Genomic DNA, 23,553 nt, shown 5'->3' on the forward strand with positions numbered 1-23,553 from the left:
AATTTAAAAAAATCACTCTAATTTTTATGCTTTATTTGAAAGGCAGAATAACAGAGAAAGAGAGGGCAGGATAGAGAGATCTTCTATCCACTAGCTTACACCCTAAATGATGCAATAGCCAGATCTGGGCGAGGTCTCAGCCAGGAGCCAGGAACTCCATTCTGGTCTCCCATGTGGGTGGCTGGGGTTCAAGCAGTTAGGCCATCCTCTACTGCCTATCCAAAGTACACAAGCAGGCGGCTGAACTGGAAACAAACCAGGGCTCAAATGCAGGCATTTCACGTGAAGAGTTTAACGCACTGGGCCACAATGCCAGCCCCTCTGTTACTGAACATACAGAGCTGAACAAAACTCGGTTGGTGCTGCCTGTGTACAGTTCCAGCTCATGTCTGCGCGAGTACCTCTCACTGCAGCCTAGCGTTTCAACAAGCATTGCATTCTTTGCTCGAGGAGTTCCTTCTATTCTGCTGACCTCATTATCAGTTTCAAAAGAAACTCTTATTTAGCAGATGCAGGGCTTGTGACACTCTTGACGAAAACAAGGTGGCTGTTCTGCTACTGTCGTTTCCTGGAAGCAGGACTAGCATGCAGTGCTGGGAGCCTGACTGAGATGATGATGAAGCGTTCTGTTTTCTGATTCCCTGGCACAGCTGCTGCTGACCAACCTGGGAGTACCTGTATGAACCAATGTGTGGCCTCCCATGAGCCACAGCCCAGCCTAATGCCAGTGCATGTGCATGGCCTACGTTGCAGACTATGCATCTTCTCAGATGTTGTGGTGATATTCAAGCATCACCTGCAAAATCTGCTTCTAACCCTGCAGTATTCTTCTCGCTTTCCCCAGCAGGAAATATTCACCTGTAAAAGCTTCAGACCATCAATAGACCATTATTCTGCCAAATGACACATTTTGTTGAGGCTCATGGCTTTCACTTTCCCTGTGCAGGAAGGGTGAGTTTGGGGTAGGGAGGGACACTTCCTTGTAGAAAAGACAGGCCTCTTGTAGGCAAACAAACTCTTATGTGCCACATTATTGGTCAAATCATGGCTCCCATCCACCTCTTTCCCTCTTCAGTTCTGGAAATGGGTCATCTTGTCTGGCAAAAAGCAAGTCATCAAAGAGGAGCCAACGACACCCCTGGATTCATGAATCTTTTGTGCACATGAGTGAACTAATTTTAACCAGAGAAACTGTCCAGTTTAGAATCAAACTCCCTGCCCTGGTATCCTATGAATGAATATAAACAGCTTTCCCAAACACCAGCTGTAAACAGCTGTTGTGGGTCTGAAGAAACTGACTCCAGTTACATGAATGCTTTGTGAGGAGAGTCACTGGTGGATGGTGCTCACCGTGGGCTATGCATTGGGTTCCACTGCTCTGACATCAAGCCTTGGAAAAAGTTTTTAGCTTTTACCATCAAGGGCATTGCACAGTGGACTCCAGGGCTATTTCTGCCTCCAAGTTTTCAATATCAGCAAGCCTCCCACCTCAATTAACACTTACACTGATTTAGATTAGAGATCAGACAAAAGAAAAGGAAGGGAAGATCCAAACACGATGATGGAATTACTTGCTGGTAAATCTGGAAATGCAGCAAACAGGAACACCAAATCACATGAAATTCGCCAAGTGGCGATGCGACCCTTGCTTGTTAATAGCATTTCTTCTTTAAGCACTCAACTTTCATGTTAAAATCCAGTTGGGACAAGGATCACATCTGGATTATCTTTGTATTCCTCTTTGCACCTGTTCTGGTTCTTTGCCCTGGCCATTCTGCCCTCTTTGTAGTAACATTTTGCTGGACGAAAAAGAGTAATGTGTGTTGGGAATGCAACACATCCAGCAGAAAAGTCTCTTTTAGAACCTGCCTGTGGAGACTGTTTGGGATAGCCTAGTTTCTGTGACAGGCTCCTGTGAGGAACCGACTAAAGGAGCATCTTTGCCAGGTCTTTTGAGTTTTCTTCAGCAACTTCTCTTTATCTGGACCACACAAGCAGGTCTAAAGTGTTCACCTTCGGGGGAAAGTAGGAACGGCCATTTGGCGCAGCAGTTAGCATCACTTGGGATGCCCACACCCTACACTAAAGAAGACCTCATTTGAGCCCCAGTTTCTCCATTTCTGATCCAGCTTCCAGCTGTTGGCTTGGATATTTGGGGGCTGGTTCTCCAGACAGGAGACCCAAAGAGGAGGCCCTGTGCTAGTTCAGGCTTCCTCAGGCATTTGGGGATTGAATCTACAGATGTAAGATTATCTCTGCCTTTCAAATGGAATGAAACTAAACAGGATTTTTTTAAAAAATAAGAATGAAAAGGTCATTCCCCTAAATGTCTACTTTTTGCACATTTTAGGAAAATTGTGTTACGAAGAGATCAACAAGTTTGCTAAATGAGTTACAGTTCAAAAAACAAAACTGTTTCCTAAAGAACCAATGTCTCAAGCAGCCTCATTTTCCTTCTTTTCAATGTAGCTTGCAGGTTAAATAAAATCTACCTCTCAACTTAACTCTCACTTGGAATGCAACACTCTGACTTGTCTTTCTCAACTTCCCTGGTGGCTGCCACCATCTTCTGGTGCCCACAGTCACAGTGGAACACATGCTTCCCACAGTGCCCAGGGCAATCAGGTATGGCCACCGTGTTCCAGGGATAGCCAAAGAGGTCACCAACGGCTTGCTGAAAGCTCAAAGGTCTTTCTACTGGTTATGGCCAATAATTCTCTTTTCTTCAATATGGAGAAAATTGGTTAGTTTCATCTCAGACTGAGGCAAAATTTTCTCTTTCTCATATACATATACATTTAAATACATATGACCAGAGCTAGGCAAATCCATTTAACAGGTCACTCAATACATATAGATACACACACACACTCAGAAAATGACCCCATCAAACTCACCGTTGAGATGGCAAGCTTGGTGTGACTGGATTTCCTAGTGGAGTGTGTTTATGTGTGTGAGTGTAGAATAATTCAAAAAGTTCATGTAAAACGGAATTAAGAGAAAAGTTTATTTTGGTGCAAAAAATTTAGAATTTCTGCCATAGTTTGCATTTTCCATGAACTTCCGAACTATCATTCACACACGTGTGAGTGTCTGAATTTGTCAAACCAGACACTGGTCAGAATGCTTCACTCAGCAGTACTCGACAGAAAATATGAACATGGAGCACTAAGGTTTAAAATCCGAGAGTCTCAGGATGACCCCAAACTAGAAGCAGGGGCAAGAAGCTGGTTCCAGCAGTCTTTTTGACACCCTGCCTAAATGGGTGCTGAGAAAAACGAGTGCCCGGTTTGTTACCTAGGATCTTCAGGATTAGTAGGTTATCATCCTAGGGGTTCCACAACATGGTGCTTTAGTAAATCTTAACACGCAGATAGGCACCAGCCTTGAGGCACAATGCTGCTGTCAGCATTCTGTATGGACCCAGCTGCTCTGACCAAAGCATCTGAGAATGCAATGGAGGATGACTCAAATACCTGGGCCCCTGTACCCACTTGAGGAAACCAGGATGAAGTTCCTGGCTCCTTGCTTCAGCCTAGCCTAGTCCTGGACATTGTGGCCATTTGGGGAGTGAACCAATGGATAAAAGATCTCTCCTTCTTGCTCTTCACAACTCTACCTTTCAAGTAAGTAAATAAATCTTAAAACAATAAAGGATCTGTCTACATCAGGCCCACATGGCCTGGGATTGGCATGCAACAGTATTAGCTTGGAAGCTGCTACTTTCCCATACATTCAGCATGAATGTAGATTAGGCCTCTTTCTTAAGCGAACACTGATGAGCCATCCTGGACATGGTGTACTCCTATCGGGAACAGCTAGAAGCCAATCATTGGAGGGGACTGTGGCTTTCAGAGAAATCCTTACTCTGGGATTCCTTGGCTAGAGACCGTTGCGTTATCATATAAGGGCCACTGGGGCACCAGCATTCCCAGCACCCATGGCGTATGGGGTCCCTGAGCTCCCAACATCAAAAAAAAAAAAAAAAAAAAGCTGCTTTTTCAACATTCAGAACCTTTAATTCGCTATCTCTCAGTAGACCTTTCATTCCTAGCTCTGAAACTTTCAACCCTTAGAAAAAAAAACCAAGTGAATAAAAACTGCTAGCACACAGTAAATGCCACGTGAACTACTGAAGGAGTTTACACAAAATCACGCCGAGTTAGCTCTGTAACCCTTTTAGACTGTGGGAGTCCTGGAGGAACATTTGTGCCTACAGACACACAGGGTGCTCTAGCCTAGGAAATGAAGCAATGGCAGACAATCGACTGTATTTTTTTAAAGGGGGGTGGTGGTGGAGATTAGCACTCGAATGTCATCATGGATTGTGCACATGCTGTTCTCCATGCTAGTTAGTTTACATTCATCTCAACACAGTACAAGAGGAAGCCGGCTCAACTCACCAGACCTCTTCAGCGGGCCAGAGAAGAGCTGCTCTCTGCTGGGCGACCTGCTGCAAGGTGTCCCTCGGAGGCCTCCGTTACCTGCACAGTGAAACAGAAAAGATAACATGACTGACCTGAGGAGGAGGCAGCGCAGCTCACAACCCACTGGAATGGAAAGGGGTGGGACACACACTTATCATCCCACCACTTTGTGTGCCACGGGACCACAGGGAAAGCTGTGCAACTACTAATCCACATATACGTGCGGAAAACAGGGCCCAGCCCTTTGCCTATTCTGCAAGGCAATTTAGCTTCATTTTAGCTAAAGGACAATCAACAATAACCAACAACAACAACAACAAAATGTTACTCAGAAGAAAACACAGAGAGGCTCTTCAAAAAGTGCATGGAAAATACATAAGATGAAAAAGAATCCTTGACTTTCAGAATGCTCTGCACCAAAATTATTTTATTGCATTCCACTGTCTGTAAACCTGGGGACGTGCCTTCGTACAAAGAGGCACAGAGACAGGGAGGGCAGGCTCGCAGGTGTGCCAGGTGCCCAACACTCACCTCCACTGCTGGCTAGGCTGGGGGATTTCCGGCATCTTTCCTCATCCTACTATGGGCTTGGCAAATATAAAACCCTTACAACTTGGTCCAGAGGGAATACTCAGGGGAAAAACAAGTGAGGATTATCACATCTGTTTAAATCTTTCTGCAGAGGCATGTTGCATTGTGATTTTTTAGGTCAACTTCCCAAGCACACAAAACTGCTTTATTTATTTTGACTCGTGTTTGAAAAGTTCTTTTCCTCTGGCTTTTCTGCCTCCTAAATAAATAGTATTTTCTACCTATTCACCTTCACGTTTAAGTCAGTATGTTTTGTTTTATTTTAAGATTTATTTTTATTTTTATTGGAAAGGTGTATATACAGAGAAGAGAGACAGAGAGGAAGATCTTCTGTCCAATGGTTCACTCCCCAGGTGGCCGCAACGGCTGGAGCTGAGCCAATCCGAAGCCAGGAGCCTCTTCTGGGTCTCCCGCACGGGTGCAGGGCCCCAAAGCCTTGGGCCATCCTCGCCTGCTTTCCCAGGCCACAGGCAGGGAGCTGGATGGGAAGCAGGGCTGCCGGGATAGAACCGGCGCCCATATGGGATCCCGGGTGTGCAAGGAGAGGACCTTAACCACTTGCGCCATCGCGCCTGGCCCGGCAGTAAGTTTTTGATTAACTTAGTTCTATACAGCAGACTGTAATACAATACCACCTTACCAAGAATGAATAGTGCAAAGCTGGCATCAGGAGATTAATCTGCCTTCTGTAATACCAATTCATATGGGCATTGATTTGAGCTCTATTTCCTACCCAGCTCCCTGCTAATGTGCCTGGGAAGGCAACAAAAGATGGTCTAAGTGCTTGGGTCCCTGCACCTAAGTGGGAGGACGTGGAGTTATGGGCTTCTGGCTTTGTTCAGGCCCAGCCCCTGCCTTCGCTGCCATCTAAGGAGTGAACCAGAGAATGGAGGATCCCTCTCTCATTCCATCCCTCTCCCTCTAACTCTTTCAAATAAATAAATACACAAAAAAAGCAAAAACGGATAGGACCATGCATAACAAGGCTCCCCCACTCTGCATCCCCAGCAAAGACGACCTTTCTCCTGGGTAAGAGCGCCCTGGATTATGCTTAACTCCTGCAGTCCAACTCAGTAATCATTTGTTCCAAAGTTCTTCCCAGCTCAGTGCCCAAATTAACTAATGTTTAGTTTTTGATTAACACACAGCCCTTGGAGGAACTTTGACCCACAGTAACTTGGCGTTCGACTTGCTTCTCTGAAACCAACCTGTATCACGAGTGCCCATATCAAGGGCAATAAAAGACCTGGCTGTTTGCTTACAGCAAATGGGGGCGGTACCATGTCATTATATGGCTCTTACCTCCACTGCCCACTGAACCCCTGGCAAGCAAAGTCAGTAGCCCACACACCAGTTTTGGAGGGAGGAAACAACCTGAATTTTTAAGCTGAAAAGCACCGAACCAGAATCTGAATGGCAACTGTTTAAAAAACATGAAAATGGTCCCAAGGTCAAAACAGCCAGAGTAGAGATGAAGGGTGTGAGCAGGCGCAGATTATAGGTACTCAGATCCTGCCCTGGTGGACAAAATGCACTCCTGGAGGACTCCTGTGCTCCCATTTATTGACATTCTGTAAAACAGGCATCAGAGCAAGGAAGAGAAACTTGGAGCTGGCAGTTCCCCACTGCCATCTAAGATGAGCTGTAAATGAGCCCCTTCAGGTTTCAAACGCTGGTTGCAAATAGAGGGCAGGGGAGGAGGGTGGTTCTTGAAAGAGATATAACTCAGGCTGAACGAGGTCACTGGGGAAACACCCCAATCCGATATGGCTCACATCCTTCTGCAAGAGACTGGAACACAGATTGAGGGATTATGGGTGAGGACACAATGAGAAGGTGGCCATCTGCTGGGCGGAAAGAGAGGCCTCGGGAGAAACCAACCCTGCTGACCCGTGTGTCTTGTACTTCCAGGCTCCACTACAGTGAGGAAATAAGCACCTGGCACTCAAACCACCCTGACTGTGGTTAATGGCAGCTGGAAAAACAACCCAAGGCCCTGCTCACCACACCCCCTCACCTTAAATCAGCAAGGCCAGGTGGTAACAAACCAGCAAAGTAGGCTAGAAGTCTGCAACAACAGGATGGGTATGGACAATGCTCAACAAGCATCTTGAAAAACTTTACAGTGCTGTGAGGCTGTGGAAGGTACAACCAAGACTTTATTATGTGGGCAACCCTTCCAGTTATAATCCCTGGACTACACCATGACAGTCTGACACTTAGAAGCACCCCAGCAGTCATGCTGTCAACAGACATTAACCAAATACCTACTGCAGGTCAGGCCCAGGGCCAGCCAGGTGCTGGAACACTAGCAATGAAAAGAAATGGCCACAGTCTCTTCCTTCACGGCACATGTAGTCGGAAGGCACTGAGCTAGGCTAGAAATGCCAAGCTAAAAAGACCATGAGAAAGGCAGAGCTGAAAAAGATGTGGATAAAACCATGTGAGCCTGGCTGTGACAGGTGAGGGGTGATGGGAGCTGTACAAAACAATGACCCCATGGCTGCCATGTAGGTGGGCTAATGAAGGAAGCCTGGGCCAGGTCCTCAAGGAGTCACAACTTGCTCAGCAGAACGGGATGGGAGATTAGAAGAGGTGTTCTTCTTTTTTAGGCAGGACAGCCAGCCTCTTGGTACAGGGCATTGTAAACTGAGGGAGGGCAGTGGGTGTGTAACGGCATAAGGTAGGGATCAGAATGCCCATCAGGAAGGTGACATCACCAGAAGCACAGAGCAGAAACATCGTGCTGAGCACACGCAAGGATGCTCAGGGAGCTGAAGTCAGGAGCCAGGGAAAAACAGATGTGGGCTTTTACCCACGTTCACGGATGACACTGCCCAAGGGCATTACGCAAAAACAGAGAAGTGATGGGTTTTGAACCTGGGGATTATATTGATCCACATGAAAACGCATTGAAGGAATGTCTCATTTCATCTGTGTTCACTTCACAATAGGAAACTAACTTCACAGAAAAAGAGAGAGGAAGAGAAAGAGTGAATGAGGAAAAGGAGTGAGGAAGAATGAGTAAGAGAATCTCTAATTCCATATGGTGGTTCATTGCCCCAGATGCCTGCAAGAGGTGCAGCTAGGCCAGGGACTCAATTTGAGAGTCTTGTGAAGGTGGCAGGAGCCCTTGAACAATCACCAATGACCCCCCACAGCCTGTATTAGCAGGAAGCTGGAGTCAGGAGCCAAGGACACAGAGCCAGGCATCCCAATACATGTGTTTCCTGGGCCAAACACCTGCCATCACAGAACCTTTCATTAACACTACACGTGACCGTATTCTAGCTTTCTGCTGTTTCCTCAGTCTGCAAACATGGATGATAATAATAGCACTTTCCTTGTAGGGAAGACTCATTGAGGTAATTAACAGACGTACTTAAGTGTAATAAATGTTAATTATGGCAAAAATAAACTTGAACAAATGGGAAATCGGTGATTATGCAAATAATGACAGTTCTTCCTCTCGGTGAATACAAGCTAGATTTAAACCCACCACAGCCACCCAGGGCAAAAACTTGTATAAATGTCTTGTAATGGAGCTGGATTATGACTTGCTGGGGTTTTCGTGGGGCTCTTCCAGAGTCTTCTATGAACAACCATGACTTCCAAACTATCAAATGTTCTAGGGTAAAATTTGTTTAAGGAATAAGCATTTAAAGGGATATGGAACCTGGTCAAGCGGCATGAGAGGGCTCTCTAGAAAGATGGAAATTCCTGTAGCACAATTGGGACAGTGGGTCCATGTTAAATACACATGTCATCACTAAAATGTGTGAAAAGTACTGTATGTAGGTAAGCTAAAGCTCAATATTGAATTGGGGGGTGGGGGGAGAAAGAGGACCCAAAGGAAAAAGAGGATTTATATTCCAGAGAAGGGGGAAATAGGCTTACAGCAAAGAACTTGCCTTTGAACTTTAAATTCCACATTTCAGCCTCTGTTTGAACAGATGAAACTGGGTAAGAATGCACAAAAGCTTCCCTAGGCAACAGACTCTGGAAGCAGCTGTCTCCACCCTCATTCTCCTGCATCTGAGAACAGCTCTTCTAGCTGCCCTCTGGTGGCTTGTAGCTGCTATTTGCTGACCAAAGTGAGCAGGCAGTACACTGTGTAGGAAGCTCAGCCATTCTGCTCACCAACATCAACCAAACTGACAGGAGCTGAGGTACCATAGGCTTGAGTCACAGTTTCAAATAACTAAGAGAATAGGGCTGCCATAGAGATGTATGGTTTGAAGTTCACATACTCAAAGATGGTATAATCTTTATTTAAAATGCTGCTAAATTAAAAAAAAATAGTTTCAAGTTTATTTAAAAGATAGGAGGACAGAGAAGAGAGAAACACAGAGATAAATAAATGATGTTGTACTCACTGGTTCACTCTCCAACGCCGTCAACAACCAGAACTGGGTAAGGCTCAAGCAGGGAGCCCAGAACTCAACCCGGTCATTCATGTGGATAGCAAAGATGTAAACACCTGAGCCATCACCTATTGCCTCCCATGGTGTTCCTTGAGTACAGACGCCTCCAATGGCACTTTAACTGTAGTTATCATGCCAAAAGCCCACCACCAACATCAAATCATGGGGTTTTTTTTTCCAAATTTATTATTATTATTATTTAGGTGGAACATCAGATATACAGAGGAGGAGAGACGGAAGATCTTCCATCTGCTGATTCATTCCCCGGGTGGCCACAATGGCTGGAGTTAAACTGATCCAAAGGCAGGAGCCATTTACAGGTCTCCCACACGGATACAGGGTCCCAAGCCTTTGCACTGTCCTCCACTGCTTTCCCAGACCACGAGCAGCGAGCTGGATGGGAAATGGGGCGGTTGGGATTAGAATCGGTGCTCATATGCGATCCTAGTGCGTGCCAGGAGAGGACTTTAGCCACTAGGCTAGACTACTGCAACTGACCGGGCTTTGTTTTTTTGTTTTTTTTTTTTAAGTAACATTGTATAAGGATTCCTGATAAGCCAATGAAACAAAGGAAAAAAGAAAAAAAGAGAGGACCAAGAGCAAAGACCAAAGATGACAACAGCCAGGTTTTCTCGTAACAAACCCATCTACTTGCAAGAGAACTTGCACCAAAGGAAAAGATAGAATGCCCATGACTTTTGAGGGGAGAAGCACATAGAACGTTAGATGGAAAGACACTCCACCTCAACTGTTGAGCTATGAACAATCCACCTAGTCCAGCTGCGGCAGAAACAGGCTGGACTCGACTCATTCCCACCAGATTCATCTTCTGCTTACATCCACTCATGTGACTTCCTTTCCCAAAACTCTGCTCCTTGCACTTACAGTAAAAATCCTCCCCAAAGCTCCCTGTGGCAGTTAGCAAGCTGCTTCCCTTTCCACTTCATTCCCAGTCTCTCTGCAACTCTTCCTGGCCTGGCACATATCCCTGCCTCCTCAATGCTGCTTCAACCTGCCAGCACCACCACATCCCCCTATCTTAGCACTTATGGAGACTTCCCTCCTCTCCGGAGTTGCAATTTCCCAGCCTTCTCTTAGACCTTTCCCCCCAGAGCTGCTTCCCTGCCTGGACTGAAACTTCCTGCTCCTATGTCACCTCCTTCAATAAGTCTTCCCTGACGGCTACTGTTTAAAGAGAGACCTCCAGGAGCTGCACTGGGATGCGTCAGGTTAAGCTGCTGCTTTGGCCACCCACATCCCCTTTCACAGTGCTGGTTCTGAACTCATTTCCCTGCTAATGTGCCTGGGGAGACAGTAGATGATGGCTCAACAATTGAGTCCCTGCCATCCATGTGGGAGACATGGGTGGAGTTCCGGGCTCCTGGCTTCAGCCTGGCGGGCCCAGCCCAGGTTATTGCAGCCATCTGGGGAGTGAACTAGCAGGTGAAAGATCTCTTTCTTTCTCTCTCCCCACCGCGCCATCCCCTGGCTATCAACCCTGCACTTTTTTCCTTTTCCTTATCTTAAATTTTCTTCCTTCCACTGTTATTATCCAACATCACAATACTGTTCATTTTTATCACTTTTTCTTGCCCACATGGCCAATGCAGAATGGGCTCCATGAGAAAGGACTTTGTCCTTATTACCAGTTACTCCCAGTTCCTACAACAGAGTCTAGTCAGTCAGCATGAAAAATAAGACTCCATTTGCAGAAATCATTGCTCAAATCTGCTCCAACACCATCACCACTGAGTCCTGCTTCAAGTTCAACCTCAAATCCTTCTTATCCCAAGCAAAGTCCATGTCCTGGGGTGAACAACAGCCTTGTTTACTGCTTCTTGGAGATGACACAAACAAGGCTTCCAGTCCTTGGGGTGCAATGCCAAGGGCACGGGTGCACACAGGCTACCCGGTGGCCACAGATTCCCACTGACAGTGCCAACAGCCAGAGACCCAGGACTGAAAGGATGCATGGGGCCTGATGACTCTTCCTCACCCCAGGACCCCGAGTGGTGCCCAGAACAAAGAACAATGTGCCTATGCCACAAATCCCCTCCACCCCACTCTAAGCACTCATACCACTGAATGACCTTTCTCCCATAACTGTCCCCACAGTCACTTCCTGTGCAAGGACCACATCCAGTCACTCCAGTCATGTGCCACTCCTTCCTGTCATTTTTAAAGGCAATTGGACAATACCCCAGGCTCTCAACAGTTCATCTCAAGGCTGTTCCAACAGCACAACACTTTACATGCATCCATCCGCTCAAAACGTCTCCCCTATTAGGGAGATGCAGCAACCCTAAACACCACGTGTACACTACAAATGGACTGGCAGGGCCTGGGGTGATAGCCTAGTGGCTAAATTCCTCACCCCGCACATGCCAGGATCTCAAATGGGTGCCGGTTCTAATCCTCACTTCCCATCCAGCTCCCTGCTTGTGGCCTGGGAAAGCAATGGAGAACGGTACAAGGCCATGGGACCCTGCACCCGTGTGGGAAACCCAGAAGAGGCTCCAGGCTCCCAGGTTCACATCGGTCCAACTCCGGCCATTGTGGCCACTTGGGGAGTGAACCACTGGACAGAAGATCTTCTGTCTCTCCTCCTCTGTATATCTGACTTTCTAGTAAAAAAGAAGTGGACTGGTAGGGCATTTTCTCCATTCTCTGATGAGACTCTGCAGACCTCATCTCTTCCAGAATATCCACGTGTGCACCTGCTTTGCTGGAGAAGCATCTAATCGTGGAATGCTGCCCCAGACCAGGGCTACAAGTGATGTATGTTTGACTAAGATGTGCACATGGTTACTGTACTAACAGATTTTCCCCTAATGTCCAGAATGCAAGACAATTATAAACTGAATCTTCACTTTTTCTTATGGAAATAAAAGTTGCTGTTTAATTTGGGCTAATAGTGTTCTTACTTTACTAAGTACTTGTTGTTAATTCCATTCCTTTTGCTGCAGTTCAAGTGCCATGCCAGACCAAAATTGGAGTGCTTCCCCATAAGCATTCCCTTGCGGCACTTACAACGGGGTTGTAATTAAACACTACTAATTCATCTCTTCACTGCCTGGCTGTCCCCACCAGACTGCAGTCCCCAGCACGACAGGATCCTTGTTGGGGTTATCATGTCTAAAGCCCCATGAGGTGGTATAGCACCTGCCACATCCTATAGCTCAATAAACAGGTGGGTACTTCACAAAATCCATTAAAAAAAATAGAGCTAAAAGGAAAGTTTTTTCAATGCCAATCTTTGTAAAGCCACACACAGATTTTTTAAAAATAAATTTTCATGGATTTCCATAAATTTTTGAGGATCCCTTGCATTTTTTGAATGATTGAATGAGTCTTGACTTCACAGGTGAGAAGCAGGGGCTGGCTGGCGCTTCTCCCACAGACACACTCAGTTGGAGCTAGGAAGCAAGACCACACGGCCAACCTTCCTTGGCAACTCTTCACACTGCCTAGTGACCTGATAACTCCATTGTTCTGATTATTGCTTAACTTTGTCATTCTTATTTAACTTTTACCCTGTCTGTGGCCTGTCTCCTCAACCACATCAAAGCACAATGACCTGAGATGCAGTCATCTTGAAATCCTTAACATCCTTACAGTAGTACCCCTTCTGTCCCATAGTTTCATTGGGTGCTCCAGACACATATTGCTACCCTTGTTTGAAGATGGAAAAGCGGTCCAGAGAAACTATCGGTCTGTACAGTTAGTGTTTGATTGGTCTGTAGTAAGAGGGCTCTCATCAACTCACATTGAGGCACCATTTTTCCTTCCTGTGAATCTATGGTATGCTACAGGTGTATTTTAAAAGGTTCATGAGGAAATAAATAAATTTTTAAAAAAAGGTTCATGGGGAGGAAGAGATGCTTATTTTTGTGCACAAAAATTATTTTTGTGCATTTTTAAACTCCACATAGCTTTCTATATAATACACTTTCCATATACTTAAGGAAGACTCTTTCTATATTAGTTTCTATAAACCATAGAAAATTTAAAAATTTTTTTAAAAATCCAATTAAAAAAAAATCTATCTGAGAGACAGCAAGATACAAAGAGACAAAGAAAAATCTCCCATCTGCTGGTTCACTCCCAAATACACAAGAGCAGCGGCTGAGCCAATCTAGGTATCCCACGGTGGGCAGGGGAACCTCACCAGCCATGATCTCCTGGCTCCCAGGGGGCACATCACGAGCCGGGAACAGAGCCGTGTGACTCAAACCCCAGCGGGTCTTCACAGCCATTCACGTACCCAAACCTTTGTTCTTAGAGAATCCTGCCGAGACCCTAGCAGCTGTAAAGCATGCTGCTGGTCCTTGTGGGGAACAGGGCAGACCCAGCCTGTACCCCGCCTTGCTATACGACATAAATGCTTCCTTCACATGGATACTGTTTGTCTACTTTTTCATGGCCTCTTTCACCAAACGAGAACATCAGGCAGGCAGGGACCGTTCTCTACTACTGACACCTACAAAGCAGGGGGATTAGTAAGTATTCTGGCAGTGAGTTTCTAGCCTGAAATCCAACTGTGCATCCTCAAACAATTACAGGTGGCACAGAACCGACTGTGGTTAGCTGATAATCTGGGAATCACTTCTATGACAAGGGATCAAGGTACAGAGTACCACAGAGCTGGCGTCACACGTATCCCCTACGCAGGCTCTATGCTCTCACAAGCGCACACACCGGAGGCCTACATGGGAGATTTCAGCTTAATGTTAAATTAAAAAAAAAAAAACCTAGGAGAAAAGCCTCAAGTGTTGTTTAAACATCAAGTACAGATTCTATCTCTGCTCCACGGCTAACCCACACCGTAACAGAGAAATGTGAAGTCAGCAAAGTGCTTGCACGCCTTGCGAAAGCTCCTCCTTGCACCCCCAGCCCCGTGGTGGAAGGCCCCACTCAATTGCAGAAAGGGAGATTCTCGCCATTTTTGCTGAGTTGGGCCCTTTATTATAGGGTAGAGAGAACACTTGTTCTGATTTCTCAACTCCTGATTCCTGCTGGCAACACAAAACAGACCTCAGCCCTGACAACAAACCACAAACGGGAGATAAACCCTGTGTGCCTTTAAATCTGTCTCAAGCAGTTCCTAGTAAGTACCTTCTTTTCTTCTTTGGTCAAATGACTTACAATAACAGGGATGGCAGCTGCACAGATTAGCAACTAGGCCTGTGAACCATTCACCCAGAACCATGGGCTGGCATTGGGGTATCACCCCCCTTCTTGTTTTTCCACCCAAGCCCTTGCAGAGGCACAACAGTTAAAAATCAGACCCAGTCAAGCCAGAACACTTAAAGTCAAAACACAGGCCACTCATGATAACAATCCGCAGGCATTTCTAACATGGCCTGGGCCGGCCGACAGAGCATTCACCAGCACGCCCTGCGTCATCTCAATCCACTCCACCCGTTAGAAAAACCCCTCAGGTTTGAAGACACCAGGATGGAGCGGTGGCCTCCCCGAGGTGCAAGCATCACAGAGCAGGGCGAAGCCCCAGGCCTGGCCACTTACTTCCCACTCTCCACGGACCCTAGGAGCTCAAAAGTCCCCTGCCCAGGGCCTGGTTTTTCAGAAATCCAGCCAGAACTCACTACACAACAGATCCTCAGATTAACTTCCCAGTTCTTCCTTCTCTTTTCAGGGCTGGTCTTTGTCACCTGCAAAGCCAAGCAGCCAGGAAGTGACGTGTTCTGGCCTGTTGCTGCCCACCTGTGCAGATGTTCTCTGTACACTGTCTACAGATCATCCTCACCCTACGAGCCACCAGAACAAACCGGAAGTCACTGCTATTCCTTTTCTCCGTTATGTGTCCCATTTTTACCACGAGTTACATGCTGGGTCAGGTCAGACCAGGCAGCAATGGTGAGACATTCTTGTGGAAAAGGGGTCATCTTGTGACAAAGTTCTAAGGGGCAGGCTGGAATTTAATCCTTGGCCTTCCTGGTATTGTTCCATGGTCTTCAAAGAAGGTGCCCTTCCTCTAGGAGTTCTGCAATCACTGTCCTTCCTTCCTTAACCCAGCCAGTCCCTTCAAGGACTTGAAAAGTATTTCTTCTGTCCTGAACTGCACCCAATTACCTTTGCACTCGAACACGCCTTCAAGAACCCATGTGTATATGGACTCATCTTCAAAGCTGTTGCTACGCTGACTATATGCTTCACCAACCAGCAGAGTAGGATGACAACTCGGGGAACAAGCTCCCCTGCAACACACTGCACAAAATCCTAAAGACAGGCAAAGTCAAAAGAAAGCTCCCATCTGGACAGCTGGCTCCCAGACCAGAGGGAAGGGTCAGTAACCAGACCATAGGATTAACATGGTTAAAAAGCACTGCAACTTTTGGAATAAAGAGTGGCACTGCATTTGCAGGACAGGCGAAAGTTAGAAGCCACTGGAGAATGGCCCAAGAAAAGGACTCCAGTAAAACTGGAAGCAAAATTACTCTATTTAAAAAAATTATTGGATCTCCTCCTCTCCCTAGTTCTAACTTCACATAAATTTGGTAATTTACAAATCTAATGTAGATCTTCCACAACACCATCAAAGCTGTCCAGAGGGAAAAAATACGCACATTTCCAAAGTAACCTTATTCTCAGTGGTCATGGGAAGCACATGGAGGGCCTGCATCAGGCCTTTGACTGGCTAAATGGTCACCTGGACTTCTGTCCCGTGTGACAGTGACACAGCTCTCACTCTCACATTGCCCCTCTTGCTCCTCTTCTGAAAGGCTGGAGACCACCATCCCACAACAGCACTTAAAAATCCGATTCCTGGGCCCCACTCTGGATTCTCCACATCTACATCTCCAAAAAGAGAGGCCTAGAAATCTCATTTCAGCGGTGCTCTCTGGTAGCTCTAACCATCAGGTAAGTTCATCAACCACGCCTCTCTGGCAATTCACTCAGGCTACTGGGGGTGTGGGCCCAGGACATGCAACACAGTCCATGCAATGTGTTGCACTGGGGAAGTACTGCTCTGAGAAATGCTAATATAACAGCGTTTATTCCCAAGGTCCTTCAGCCTTATTTTCTCTAAATCTTACTAAGTGAAGTCACAGAGCTTACATTTTGATTCAGTAAGTTAAGATGCTGATTGCCGATGGCCATGCTCCATGCCTGTCCAGCTTCCTACTAATGCACTCCCTAGCAAGCAGTAGCTATAGAGTTGAAGTACGTGGCTGCCTGCCACCCAGCTGGGAAGACTCAGTCTGAGTTCCAGCCTGCTAGCCTTGGCCTGGCCCAGCCCTGGATGGAGTAAACCAGCGGATGGAAAGTCTGTTTCTTTCAAATAAATAATTTCAGTTCTGCACACACCCACCCATAAAAGTCCCATATGATGCAATATTCAGAAGATCAGCTGACGTGAGGTAGTCCAAGTGAATGTCATCTTGGGTAACACAACTGTTAGCACAACACCCTAAGGAAGCCCTAAGGAAACAGGCCTTCAGTACTTGCTTCAACATTCTGACCCGATTTCTTCCAAGCCAAAGCCTACAGACGCGTTCACATACCTGGGACACTGTTCCTCACTGCAGTTCACACACATACAACACGCACACACACAATGCTTCCTTTCTGCGTACGACTCACTGCGCCTCCAAACTCAGGTGTTCTGCCCTGACGATGTAACACAGAGGGCTCCGCACAAGAGCCATGATGAAGGCGTCAGCGAAGGTTAAGAGGCTATGCGGTTAACATCATGTCCCCAGCGCCACCGCCGAGGGCAGAGTTACGGTCCGTGGGCACACTGTCCTACGCTCAACTGCCATTTCCAGCTCTCTGCTAAAACCAAAAGTATGCTTCCCTGTGCTTGGTGCACCCCAAAGCATTCACCCCTGAAATAGACAAGCCCCACAGAAATCTCTTCTGCTCCCTAAATAGCATATTTAGTGTTCAACAAATGGTGTTTAAAGAATAAGCACTGGAATGATCTGTGGTACTTTTTAAATTAAACAATTATCAGAGCTGTAAAATATGCTTCAAGCTCGCCCGTACTGTACTCACCCCAGAGGAACACCCATGGGCAAATTCTTAGAATCATGCCCAGGTCTTAGGATTGTGAAATACCTAGCTATCTGTTTGCTGATCTAGATAAGACAAACGAGGGGTGGGGGCGGAGGGGGGACATGTATGAAATGGTTTTCTCAAGGTTATAGGCACAATAGGCCAGGGGTCATCTGGGAGCCCCGGCTAAGGCCTCCCATGCTATACACACATGGTGGTCCTCAAGCGGGGAAGGCAGCGTGTCCCCTACATGCTGAGTTTGCCTCAGGTCACCCAACCCATTGGACTGGCCTCATTCAGAGAAGTAACAAACACCTGTCTATGCCAGGCTGTGCCACCAAGGCTACCCCTAAACACGAAAACAACCACGGGACAAGATTGCAGGCACCTGTCCCCCAGGTGGAGCTTTGGGTGGGGAAGGGGTGAGCACAGTTACAGTGGCAGCCGTCCAGCTGTGGATTATGAAAGCTGCAGGTTGCACGGTCACCCTCCAGGGGCCTACAGGTAGATCACGGTTTCCACATGCCATGAGGTATGAACACTTGACTTGGCTCTGACCCAGGAAAGGAAGAGAAGTCATACATAGCAGCAAGATGGGACTTGGGCCTGGTCACACACTGCCCCTCTGGGCTCTTCCTTCCTCTGGCAACTGGACGATAACAAGCAAAAAACCACAGACACCTTGGACGTCATGTGTTAACACAGGCAAGGCCACTGGCAACATGCATAAAGCCAGTCATCCCCACCGCCCCCAACATACACACTTTCCACCCAGGCACACTGCTGTGTTCCACAAGCACTTTCTCTGAGATGAACCACTACCAACCATTCTGGGGTCTTTTATAATTGACACCTAGCATATCTGAACAAACACTCAAACAATGTCTGAAGACTAGGAAAAGCATGGCATGTACGAGGGCCAGATGGGAAGTGGGATAGGGCAGGCGGGTTGCACTGCTGTACATGCTGGCACGGAAAAAAACCAAAGCTGGGAGGAGGCTGCTGGGGTCACCCCAACAACCCTGGGCTGAAGTTCCAGGTGGTGAGCTGGGCTGGGCTGGGCTGTACCACCCAATTTGAGTGAGAGACGAGGCTAGGGGCAGAACTGACCAGGCACCTGTGTTCACTAGTAGGTACACTGGCTGGTACAGATAATGGACTGAACTGTGCCCTATACTATTTGCTGCACACAAGTCAGGTCTGGGCCCGGCATTGTAGCCTAGCAGCTAAAGTCCTTACCTTGTATGTGCCGGGATCCCATATGGGTGCCAAGGCTAATCCCAGCAGGCCAGCTTCCCATCCAGTTCCCTGCTTGTGGCCTGGGAAGGCAGTTGAGGATCGCCCAAAAGCTTGAGACACTGTACCTATGTGGGAAACCCAGAAGAGGGCTCTTGGCTCCAGGCTTTGGATTGGCGCAGCTCTGGCCGTTGCGGCCATTTAGGGAGTGAATCAACAGATGGATGATCTTCCTGTCTCTCGTCCTCTCGGTATATCTGACTTTTCCAACAAAAAATTTAAAAATAAATCTTTTCAGTCTGGTCTGGGGTCACTCCAAGCGAAGTTTCTTGGGAAACTCCCCAACTAGACCGCTGGACTCAAACTCCAACCACAGGGAAAATCATAGGATATGTGGTCCAACCTTGGAGTATCCATATCAGAACTAGGCCTCCTCCGTTGCTGATGCCTGTGCAGTGGACAGCATGTCCAGATGCTCATGGGGAACATGACAATCCGATCACCAGCCCAGAGGAGGACATCAAGTGCCATGTCAGAGCATGAAAAGCAGAACACATTGGATCACTCTACTGGCCAAGCCTTGAAGCCAATGTCTGTTTTTGTGGGTGCTCTAAGGGTGGACTACGTCAACGACTTTATCTTGGAAAGATGTTCTCAACCCTGGAGCAACGAAACCAATATCTCAGAACCATAGAAACCACTCACTCATACCCTTGCGACATTCTTCCCCAAATTAGGGTCTCTAAGATGACATCAAATGACCAGCGCCCATCCCTGTGTGCTGATGTGGCTTGGCAGCAACGAGTGGCTGCTTCCTCTCCTCTTCCTTGCCCCCACTCTCACCCCCAGGAAATACAGGGGAAACAGGAAAAAAATAAATTTCACCCACAGGGTTGTGGGGAAGAGTAAAACTTATTAGGATCATTTATCCTCCTTCTAGAATACAAGAATCCTCTAACTTGGTTTTAGGTAGCCTTGCTTATGCTAACTGGATGCAATGTTCAAGGGCCTGGGCTCTATCAAAACAGCACATATGTATGTATGTACAGGTGGAGATTATTCTACAAGCAACAGTCTTGCAGTCCTCCAAGGTCTGAGAATCCTTGGGGGTGGGGTAGGAGAGGAGGAATTTCTAAGCAAATATCCCAGGGGCTGAAGGCTTAAAAACAGGCATCTGGCCTGGGTGGCTTGAGGGTGTTAGGGAATAGGAATGGGCCCTCCTTTGTAGGACTGAAGAAAAGCTCCCTCCAGCAACCTCTGTCTCGCTACAGACACAAAATCCGTTTGTCCAGACTGCAGGATGCTTCATCTGATACTTTCTCTCACCGAGTTTCTGATTTGATCCCAGATGGCATTTTCATTAATGAGCTGAGAAGTTGTTTTCTCATTCATCCTGAACTCCCCCCAATGACGGTAAGCAATTCGCAGCAGGACACTAGGTACCACACAGTAGGCTGGTCAAGGATGCCAACACACACCTGCTAGCCAGCCTTGCTGCTGGCAGGGTCCTTGACCACCCCAGCCAGGCTGGCCATGAACCTTTTTGTTGCTGATTTATGTGCAGCTCAGGGATTCCTTGGCAAGAGAGGCCAGGTTAGTAGTGGAGGGCAAGCAGAAGCTTGGGCAGCAGCTGTCCATTAGAAAGGGACAGAAGGATTTTAGTGTTCCAACAAGCAGCACAGCTGTACTAAGGCATACAGTCATGTATCAGTCCTGGTTTAAGAAACAGACACAAGCTTAAATCCGAATTCCATGGCAATCCACCCATGTGAGCATGGTTCATTCATTAGCAGGGGAAGGGATTTCCAGCCCAAAACTCGACCTAGGAGTTAACAACCCACGGAGGTGAGTACCACATTGCAAAATAAGCTATGAACCACACGTACCACCAACAGCACTGAGAGCTACACTGTCACTTGCTGGTAAATGTACATCACAAGAGCTTAACTTCTATAACATTTGATAAGCTTACACGAATTAATGAAAAATAATCAATAAATCAGGCTGTGAAAATGGGTACAAGATACAAACTGAAAATGAAAGTACAAATGACCTTTAACTGTATGGAAATATGCAAATGGACAACACTGAAATATCATTTCTTTCCTATGCAGTGGACAAAAATCCAAAACCTTCCGACCAGATTGTGCAGGTAAGGCTATGGGAAACGTCCTAGTGGCATGCACTTCTGATGCACACACACACACACACACACACGCACACACACAGGGATACACTCCTCACGGAAGGCATTTTGGACAGAACAGTTGTGAACACATATACTCTTTAACTTAGCAATTCTGCATTGGAGTGCTTATCCCTGGGAAACATTCTATGCTTGTAAAATGACACATGAACAAATCAATTTTTTAAAGATTTTTTTTCTTTAATTTTTATTGGAAAGTCAGATATACAGAGAGGAAGAGAGAGAGAAAGGAAGATCTTCCATTCCATTGATTCACTCCCCAAGCAGGCACAGCAGCCAGAATATACGGATGCAGTGTCCCAAGACTTTGGGCTGTCTTTGACTGCCTTCCCAGGCCACAAGCAGGGAGCTGGATGGGAAGTGGAGGTCATCAGGATTAGAACCAGAGGCTATATGACATCCCAGCACATGCAAGGTGAGGACTTTAGCCACTAGGCTACCACCCTGGGCCCAAACATGTTACTTTATTAAAGCATTATTTTTAAAAGGAAAAATCTGGAAGCAAACCAAGCATCCATCAACAAGAGGCTGGTCAAAGAGATTACAGTACATCCATAATGAAAACTATGTTCTATTTAGAAAGAAAAGCAATGTGGAAGTACTCAATGCATATCAGGAATTCCCCCAGAATATATTTTAAAAAAAAGAAAAGAAAAAAGAAAGAAAAGAAAAAAGAGCTGCCACGTGGGAGAGGGCCAGCGTTGTGAGTAAAGCTGCTGCCTGTGGCGCCAACATCCCATATGGGCGCTGTTCCACGTCCCATGCAGCTCCCTGCTAATGCACCTGGGAAGGCAGCAGAAGATGGCCCAAGTGCTTGGGTCCCTGCACACACGTGGGAGCTCAGATGAAGCCCTGGGTTCCTGGCCCATCCCTGGCCACAACAGTCATTTGGCAAATGAACCAGGCGAATGGAAAATCTCTGTGTCTCTCCTTCTCTAGCTCTGCCTTTTAAGTAAATACTCTTGAAAAACAAACATATAAAATGTTGCAAAACAACTCACCGAGTGCTCTGCTTTTGTGCAAAGGAAAGAAGGAAGCAGCAGCAGCTGCAGGTGCATTTGCTTGCCCAGCATAAAGAAATTCTCACACGGCAGATAAGAAACGAAGACTGGTTGGTACCCATATCTAATCCAACTGAATGAAGCAACTTCGTAGTGAAAAAGTGCCACACTTTCATCAACAGGCACTCTTGAATTCTTCTTTGAGGCTCCTTAACATAGTATGTTAAAATTCACCACAAAAATCGCGACAGTGCTTTTTACCCCAATGAGAACTGCTCGGAGTTGATCTGGGGAGCGTGCAGTTCTTCCATTTCTCCCGACAGCGACATCGGCCTACAAGGATTACAGCAGCTTTTGTTTTGTCCTTTGTGTTTTTTGGTTTTTCTCATATGACCTGTTATTTTAATAATTCGATTAAAATTTGTTCCAATAAAGAATGTCCTAAAGAAAAAGTGTCTTGAGTGGTTAAGGAAAAAATGACAGGATTTTGAGTGATCAAAAATAGAAATCATTTCCTAATAAAGATAATTGAAATTTCCGTTCCTGCAAGACTTCACCCACACCACTGCTAGCTATCTCTGGCTTAAACTTCCGTTTGTTAATGGCTCGAAGGGTGATCTAGAGGACCTGCCACGAAGGTGCCATAGCAATTGAACAGCATGATTAGAACACTCTTCCTGTATTGGCCAGCATTGTGGCAAAGTCGCCACCTACAACACTGGCACCCAGTTCATGTCCAGGCTGCTCTACTTCCCATGTTGCTCCTGGCTAATGGCCTGGGAATACAGCAGAAGATGGCCTAATTGTAATTGTTTGGGCCCCTGTCTGCACACAGCTTCTGGCTTCAGCCTGACCCAGCCCCAATTGTTGTGGCCATCTGGGGAGTGAGCCAGCGGCTAAAATCTTCCTTCTCTTCTCTCTGTAACTCTGATGTTCAAATACATGTTTAAAAGAATAGTCTTCATTTAGTATTGAGAAGGAACAGGGCCAGCTGCACAAGCAGAAAACTCAAGGGCTTGTGCACAGCCCTTACTTCTGAGGCTGCCCTGGCAGGTAGCATGCGATTCTTGAGAGATGTAACATAGACTCTAGGGCCATGAGAAAACCCTCCTGGTATGTTTGCATACAACGCGTTTTTACTCCAGATGGGAAACTGGGAAGAAGCTCCTAGTTCTCGGCTTTGGGATCAGTTTAGCTCAGGCTCCTGCAGTCATTTGGGGAGTAAACTAGTAGACAGAAGATCTCTTGGGCCAGAAGATGTGGCCTAGCGGCTAAAGTCTTCACCTTGAACATGCCAGAATCCCATATGGGTGCTGATTCTAATCCTGGTTGCCCTGCTTCCCATCCAGCTCCCTGCTCATGGCCTGGGAAAGCCCAAAGCCTTGGGACTCTGCATCTATGTGGCAGACCCGCAGGAGGCTCTGGGTTCCTGGCTTCAGATCAGCTCAGCTCCAGGCATTGGGGTCATTTGGGCAGTGAATCATCGGATGGAAGATCTTCTTGTCTGTCTCTCCTCCTCTCTGTATATCTGACTTTGCAATAAAAATGAATAAATCTTTAAATATATATATATATCCCTCTCTTCCTCTTTCTCTTCCTCTTTCCCTCTTCTCTCTGGAATTCTCCCTTTCCAAAAAAAATTACTAAAT

The 23,553-nt window shown here is 46.6% G+C and overlaps 1 protein-coding gene across 6 annotated transcripts in view; it reads right to left on the reverse strand.

Annotated features, from left to right (window-relative positions):
* RBM47 (RNA binding motif protein 47) overlaps positions 1-23,553 on the reverse strand; it is a 144,436-nt gene that overhangs the window by 78,067 nt on the left and 42,816 nt on the right. For all 6 annotated transcript variants that reach the window (XM_040965781.1, XM_040965783.1, XM_040965782.1 and 3 more), the window contains one exon: positions 4,404-4,484. The gene's annotated coding sequence lies outside the window, so the exon portion shown is untranslated. The remainder of the gene's footprint in view (positions 1-4,403; positions 4,485-23,553) is intronic.

Source organism: Ochotona curzoniae, unplaced genomic scaffold (genome assembly GCF_017591425.1).
Source record: "Ochotona curzoniae isolate NIBS_2020 unplaced genomic scaffold, NIBS_Ocur_1.0 scaffold_4505, whole genome shotgun sequence".
Classification (NCBI taxonomy): Eukaryota; Metazoa; Chordata; class Mammalia; order Lagomorpha; family Ochotonidae; genus Ochotona; species Ochotona curzoniae.